Source organism: Octopus bimaculoides, chromosome 2, assembly GCF_046866305.1.
Source record: "Octopus bimaculoides isolate indiv1 chromosome 2, ASM4686630v1, whole genome shotgun sequence".
NCBI lineage: Eukaryota > Metazoa > Mollusca > Cephalopoda > Octopoda > Octopodidae > Octopus > Octopus bimaculoides.
Window position 1 is genome coordinate 138,396,854 of NC_142929.1, and position 8,700 is coordinate 138,405,553.

The 8,700-nt window shown below is 37.5% G+C and overlaps 1 protein-coding gene across 1 annotated transcript in view; it reads right to left on the bottom strand.

The window, feature by feature from the left end:
* Positions 1-1,054: 1,054 nt before the first annotated feature.
* Positions 1,055-8,700, bottom strand: part of LOC106883547 (uncharacterized) — a 315,156-nt gene continuing 307,510 nt past the window's right edge. The window contains exon 10 of the mRNA XM_089347804.1: positions 1,055-1,170. The gene's annotated coding sequence lies outside the window, so the exon portion shown is untranslated. The remainder of the gene's footprint in view (positions 1,171-8,700) is intronic.

Here is an 8,700-nt window from a genome sequence, read left to right on the forward strand (position 1 = left end):
TGTAGAAAGGTGGAAAATCCAGTGGAGAAGTTCGTGGGATATATATATATATATATATATATATATATATATATATATATATATATATATATATATATATATATATATATATATATATATATATATATATACATACATATATATGTATGTATGTACATATGGATATATATTTTTTATTTATATTATTATATGACTGAACGCCACCCATCCATTTCCAAGTAAGTTTGTCTATCTATCTATCTATCTCTCTATATATTTACATATATATATATATATATATATAGATGGGTAGAGGACTTACATATATATATATATATATATATATATATATATATATATATATATATATATATATATATATATATATATATATATATAAGTCAATGCCGTGCTCTGCTGTGTTAGCAGTTCTCTTTACATCATTTGTTAAAGTTATTTCTACAGATATTCTATAGAAATTATACCCAGAACTGATTTTTGTTATGACGTTTCGTATCCGAGACATCAGATGTAAGCAATGAGATCGAAGATGAAAAAAACGGTACTGTGCGTATCTAACATTTTTCGGGAGTCTTTGCCCCTTCATCAGCGCCCATCTAACCCATTAATCGTCCACGAACACATTGCTTAAAAAGCCACTGAATACAGCGGTGTAACGTTATTCGATATTCCAATTTTAAATATTAAGCACATCCCTGGAAGCTGGTATATAAATATTAAAGACTTGTAGGAACGCGGTATTTTGTTATGCAACCATGACATTGTGACGCGTATTAAGGGGTTTTTTTTTTTGTTTTTTATTTTTTATAATCCAATAACGTGTTCTGCAGTGTTAGCAGTGCGCTTTACATGACTTAAGGTAATCTTTACATGCTTATGTTATTTCTATAGTCTTCATATTTGGAAATCTGATGCAATCACAAAAGCACAATATTTGCTAGTAATTTGTCTGTAGCCTGTGACTGTTTCCTTTGTCTCCCCAAATGAATAAAGGTGGACGACGATACAGTTATTAAATATAATCATTTCAAAAATAAACACAAAACTTCACAGTTGACTACAATATCACTCGGGAGGAAGACTTGAACTCAGAACAAAAAAAAATGGGTTGAAAGAAATTCTGGAAGGCACTGTGTCCGAAGCTCGTATGGCGCCACCAAGTTAGTTCACCTGTAACATATATTTAAGAGCTTATGTTATAATCATAATAATCATATAATCATTAAAAAAATACGTCAGATAAATTAACTTGTTATGAGACTTGTTTTTTCCTTTTTTTTTATATTGCTGGAATAATGGTTGGAGTAAACAGCAGATTTTTAGCCAGCCATTATCATTAATGCAAATAGACACTCTGTGATTATTAAATCCATTTTGTACATTACAGACAATCTCCCAAGTGTATTCAGAAACTATTTAATATCTTCACAGCAGCAGTGTCTGTCTGAAAATTGCTATTTATCATTCCAATTTTCTGTAGATGAGCAAAAGTACATTTTAGTATTTGATAAATTATCTACTTGCATAACAAAAATACGCTGCTCTTAAAACATGTCTTATGGTTTCTTCAACTATTTTTATATTATGAATGTGTATTTCAAATTTTGACAAGAGATTTTATTTCAGTTTCTTTTTATTAGTTTTATAGGCAACTCCAATAAAATTTCTTTCCTTCTCTCGCTCTTTCTTTTTGTCGTTTTCTTCCGTTTTTTTTTTTTTCTCTTTTATAACGGTGAAAAAGCTAATTTTCCATGTTTATTTTAATAATAAAATCGACAGAAATCTTACTGGCATTTTTATATTCAAATACCAATGTTTATAATAAAGAAACTTTCCTTTCAGATACCCATCCTTTAACTTCGTTTAAAAAAGTACTAAAATTGAGAAACCTTCCAAATAAAGAGAATTATTTTACTTCAATTCAGATTTATGTATTCAGTAAAAGCTATTAAATTTCACACTTTTTTTTCGCCCTGATAATTCTTCTCATTGTGTTAAAAAAAATTCTACACAAAAGATGCAAGATTCTTAAATACATGTTTGAATCAACGTAGTGAACACGTCAGTCTGTATGCAATTTACAACGATAATATTTCAATAAATCATCAAGAAATTTAATGGAGCTTATATGTATACATAGGTGCATTGACAAGGATAGATAGATTGATAGACAGATAGATAAACTTATATGTGTAGATGTGTGTAAATATATATATACTTATATATATATATATATATATATCTTTTATTCTTTTACTTGTTTCAGTCATGTGACTACGGCCATGCTTGGGCATCACGGTTTTAGTCGATCAAATCGACATCAGAACTCATTTCTTAAAGCCTAGTACTTATTCTATCGGATTTTTGTTTTCGTCGAATCGCTACATTACGGGGACATAAACACACCAGCACTGGCTGTCAATCGGTGGTGGAGGTACAGACACAAAGATACAGACACTTAAATATACATGCATACATACATCATATATATATATATATATATACGACAGGCTTCCTTTAGTTTCCGTCAACCAAGTCCACTCACAAGGCCTTGGTGGGCCCGAGGCTGTAGAAGAAGATGCTTGTCCAACGTGCCACGAATAGAGACTGAACCCGGAACCGTGTGGTTGGGAAGCAATGTTCCTTATTTCTTTTAAATTGCCATAAAGGCATTGCATAGAGGGGGAACACTACATCACGTGTGGGGACATATAACAATAAAAATAAAAATATGATGCTATGGATGACACCTGAAAATGAACATGAAAAACATTAAAATCAAAATATTAAAATAATGATTCATGAATGATAACTGAGAAGTGAGAATATGAAAAGTGTGTTACTCACCCCACATTGAGTAACACCACTCGCCACCTCTGAGTCCTGAGTCCTCTTTAGTCTTTGATCTAGTCTTTCGTTTACCGTTTTCCCCATCGGCGAGTGACAGCACTCTCTCCTCCATTAACACGTAACCTTTTTCACCAAGGGAGGGGTGTTGTAAATCTTGTGGTGTCTGTTCTTTGTCCTATTTTTCCTGTGGGGAAAGGTGTGGGTGGGTTTGGTGTCTGTATGGGAAGGATGGGTCTGAGTGGTCTTGGGTGGGATGGAGTTGGTCTGGGGTCCCACATCACACTGACTGTTCTTGCTCTTCTTTCTCTTTTTCCTTTTATTCTCTGTCACTGTCCATTCATCCTCCTTGTTCCTTCCATTTATCTGTACTTCTTTCTTTTTCTCCTCCGTCTCCTCCGTCTTCTGCCGTTTTCCTTTGCAGAAGGCAGTGTGCTCTAATGTGACCCTTTTGGCCACGTTTAAAACATCGTGGGATTCTGCCCTACATCCACACTCTTAACACAATGTCACCCAACGTCACCGTCTCCGCCAAACTCTCCAATTGCCTCTCCTCTGCCTGTATAATGAGGTCCAGTGTTTTTCCTCTCCATCCTCGTCCTCCGCGCCCATGGCTTGGAGGACAACCACCTCATCCTCACTTCCAACGAGGACGGCTGCCGCAATCCAAGCCACTTCTATATCGGGTGGAATTCCTTCTACCCTCACCTTAGAAGTCTTTCTTCCAAGGTACGTGGGCAGAAGTACTACTTCCTCCGTTTTTACAGTTGCACTCGCCCGCCTCTTTGGCTCCTCTGCTGTCTTAAACTGGACAACCACAGTCCCATATCCATTTCCTTTCGCTATGTATGTCACTTCCTTCGAAAGCCTCTTTAATGCTTTTTCTACTTTTCCATCTCCATCCACTCCACCTTCCTAATCTCCACTGAGTACACCTTGTAAGTAATAGTCTTCTTTTCCATATTTTCCATGATCCTTTTCGGGGGTAATAACTTTACGTCACCGCCCACCTTTTGTGTCATCTTACTCAGCTTTTTCAGCCCGGCTAGGTCCACCTCCCTTTTCTTCACCTTTGCAGCCTCAGCAAAACCCTTTACTATTTCCAGATGCTTATCCATTCTATTTACCGCCTTAACGAGCTCCTCCTCTGCTGAGGACAGCTCATACTCGCTAAGGCCCGAATACATTGTCTTTACCGATATAACACCCGCTGCCAAGCAGCACAGAAAATTCCGTCCGACTCGTCAAAAATCAACACAGCGATTAGAGCGACGCATGCGCGGGAAGCAAGCTTCTTGCGACACAGCCACGCCAGTACACACACACACACACACACACACACACATACGCATGCGCGCACACTCACACACACATATATATATGTATGTATATATATATATATATATATATATATATATATATATATATATAAGCTTATCTGGTATTCCTTGAAGAAATTTGTCCAGACTCCGTTTAAAGGTGATGGGATCCTTTCCTCTTTGATCAGTTTTAGGACAATATTAAACAGAACAGGGCCTGTTGAGGAAAAGAAATTGTATCGCAGTGTGCCTATATGTTGTAATCCTGAATTGGGCAGGGAAGTATGGCTCGTGGTCCCACCCTTGGATTAACCTTGAAGCCTAATGTTCAGGTCATTTGGGCAATATATATAAATATATATATATATATATATATATATATATATATATATATCAGGCCAATCTCAGATTTCGCAGGATCTTTAATTAATGTATGTTTTGTGCGTGTGTGTGTGTGTGTGTGTGTGTGTGTGTGTGTGTGCGCGTGCTCGTCTCTGTGTGCGTGGTGTATGTGTGTATACGTGTGTGTCTGTGTGTCTATGTGTGTGTTCATGTGTGTGTGTGTGCTTGAGAACTGGTGTTTGTCCGGTGTTGGTTTGTTTACGCTATCGAAATGTAGCGGTTCGGTAAAAGGCACCCATAAAATAGGTGTAAAAGACTTTAAAAGCTATGTACTAGGATCGATTGTTCGATTAATTCCTTTAAAGCAGTGCCCCGGCGTGGCCGCAGCTTAATGACTGCAGCAAGTAAAAGATAAAATGGAAATTTTTCTTTTCTAGGCACAAGGCCCGAAATTGCGAGGAGGGGGTCAGTAGATTAGATCGACCCCAGTACGCATCTGGTAAGCTGGTACTTAATTTATCAACCCCGAAAGGATGAAAGGCAAAGTCGACCACGGCGGAATTTAAACTCAGGACGTAAAGACAGACGATATACCGCTAAGCATTTCACCCGGCGTGCTAACGTTTCTTATTTCTTTATTGCCCACAAGGGCTAAACATAGAGGGGACAAGCAAGGACAAACAAAGGGATTAAGTCGATTACATTGACCCCAGTGCGTAACTGGTACTTAATTTATCGACCCCGAAAGGATGAGAGGCAAAGTCGACCACGGCGGAATTTGAGCTCAGAATGTACCGGCAGACGAAATACCGCCAAGCATTTCGTCCGGCGTGCTAACGGTTTTGCCAGCTCACGGCCTTATAAAAGGGACATTATTGTGTAAAGTAACCTGCTTAATAATTTGATGACAATCCAAAGAAAATCTGGAGCGTATTGTTCATAATAGAGTGACTTATAGATGACAGAGAATCGAGAAGAGGCAAGGAAAGTATTTGTATCGCAATCTGTATGAATTGATTGCCGTTATAGAAATATATACAATGGGAAACCACAAATGACGAGACAGTGGCTATGCAGTCACTAATGAAAGGCAATACTGGAGTTCATTCAGATGCATTAGGTATCATAAAGAAATAGATACTGAAGAAACGACGAAAATGGGAAATATTAAACTTCAATGTTAAAACGAAATTTACTTATTCAGTAATTGAAATCTGCAATGTTAGAAGACCAACAGCTGCTGACTCTATACAGACGTGGTAGTAATAATGGAATGTGTGAGACTTGCGGAGAAAAATAATGTTTTCTAGACATGTGATACTTACTTGACAGCTAATTATTGCAACGTTAGATATCAGGTTCTTAGAACATATTTATATAATGTTGTTTCATATAAAAGGGTGTTATTGTTAAGTGGGATGATACTGGCTAATATATCTAGTCTAACAGTGGTCTGCCCTTGGGCAGGTCCTCTGCATCTGAAACTTCTCCCCGTCTATAAGACCTGGAAGAACCCGTACTCTCCTTTGCCACCGTAGATTACTGAAACTTCGGAAGCCATGGATAGACTTGGAATAAATACTGGGTTGCTGTTCCATTGCCTTCTCAGGGCAGGTGGGATTTGAACTCAAAATGTAGAGAGCCGGAAGATATACAGTAAAGCATTTCTGCCGCCGCACCAACGATTCTGCTATTTTCTCACGATAATCAGACGGGGCAATATCCGGCGAATATGGTAGGTGGGGCATCAGTTGTCATTCAAATTGCTCCAGCCTTTGGAATATCATCCTTGTTGTATGTGACCAAGTATTATCCTGATGGAACAACACCTTTCGTCTTGAAACAAAGATAGTCATTTTTTTCTAGCGCTGACTTAAGCCACTCAAGCTGCTTGCAGTAGATCGCCTTTGTTATCGTTTGGTTTGGGTTTAAAAGTTCAAAGTGGACTCAACTTTTCATATCCCACAAAACACATAACAACACTTTATGTGGGTGAAAACCTTCTTTAGCCTGGGGTGGCGGTGTTTCTCCTTTCTCTACCCACTATCTTCGGCGCTTGACATTTTTTTAAAGGAACCCATTTCTCGTCACCAATCATTATTCGGGCCAAGAAAGGTTCATTCGTGAGACGTGACAGCAAAGAAGAGCACACATTCACTCTCTGCGCGCGATTAGACTCGGAAAGTTTGTGAGGAAACCATTGACCCAATTCGCTGTCTTATTTGGAATTATAAGGAGGCGCGTTGGCAGAATCGTTAGCTTGTCGGGCAAAATGGTTAGCGGTATTTCGTCCGTCTTTACGTTCTGCGTTCATATTCCACCGAGATCAACTTTGCTTTTCATTATTTCGGGATCAATAAAATAAATACCAGGTGAGTACTGGAGTGGATGTATTCAACTTAACCCTTCCTCCAAACTTGCTGGTTTTGTGTCAAAATTCGAAACTAATAATTAACAATTATGATATGCAGAAGGCATCCCCAGGAAGAGTTTTTTTTTTTTACATGTAACATATAAGAGGAAACTGCTTTAATAAACTAGACACTAGGTTTTACATGACGTCAAGCTTCTTCTTTCCAAATGAATTAATGACATTTTTGTTGTTTCAAGACGTTCATTTTGTAAGTGAATCAAAAACATAGACTGATTAATCATTTAGATTAATAAGATGCAGGTGGCAGACCCGGAACATGATATTTCGTGTAATATATAATGGTTTCAATATTTAGCACAAGACCAGACATTTTTGGGGTGGTTGCTATTCGATTACATCGACCCCAGTGCTTAACTAGTACTTATTTTATTGATACCGAAAGGATAAAATGTAGAATCGACCTCGATCGAATTTGAACACAGGATTTGAACGAGTATTTTGCCCGGTACGCTAACTAGTGCGCAAGCTCACCGCCTTATTCATGTAATATATAACAGGAAGCTGTTTTGATAAACTAAACACTGTGTTTTACATGATAATAAAGAGGTTGTATCTAAGTGAATCAAAAACAATATTCTATGTAAGCAGTACTAAGCTGAACAATACAGCTGTAAAAGTCATTTAAAGAGCAGTTAATTAATAATTCACTGTGTTATTTTGATACAATGATATTAGCTATACAAACGAGACATCATTACACGGAAATACATAATAGAGGCGACGCATCAAAGTTTCTTTAATAACCAACATAAGAATAATGATTTCCACTTTTATGACCGTCAAGCATACAAAAATTATGCATTGATTATATATCACAATAGTGAACAATTATGTCTTCGTTGGTTACAGGTTTTCGCTAGAACAATGAAGAGTTTAAGTGTGTCTTTGGCAGTGAAAATGGTGAAAGTAACAAGGTACAGACGTGGTTCCGAGGTCAGTCCCACTTCCCGGCACATTGGATAACTGTCGTCTGCAATAGTTGGTAGACGGAAATTGAAAGAAAACCGTCGTATATACGTGTGTGTGTTTGTGTCTGTGTTCGTCCCTCACCACCGCTTGACAACCGTATTTTAGTGTATTTTCGTCCTTGTTACCTAGCGGCTCGGCTAAGATGACCAATAGAATAAGTACCAGACTTCAAAAATAAGCACTAGGGTGGATTCATTCGACTAAGATTCTTCACGGCGGTGCCCCAGCATAGTCGCAGTCTAATGATTGAAGCAAGTAAAAGATAAAAGATTAGGGAATGTCTCTACCTCAGGGAAGAACAAACATAGTGAGGGATTTCGTTTAGTAAGAACGAGCTAAACAGTTTTTCAGAAAATAATCAATTTTAATTCGTATGGCCTGGAGCAACGTAAAGTTGCAACACGCGTCTCGGCCCACGAACTGAACCTGCGATCTTAACATCGAGATCCCATCACTCTAACCAATAGGCCATACACTTTTATGCACACACACACAAACACACACATATATATACACACATAGATGACATACAGACATGCAGACAAATAGATCGATAGATAGATAGATAGATAGATAGATAGATAGATAGATAGATAGATAGATATTGATAGATATTGATAGATATCGATTGTCATAGATAACAGAGAAGGTGACGTGGGCTTCCACTAAGATGAGATTAAAATATGCCAAAATTACAATCCTTTAATTATTAGGAATATTTTCGCCCTCTCTTTCTCTCTATCTATCCATCTATCTATCCAGCCATCTTTCTATCTATCCATCTGTTTA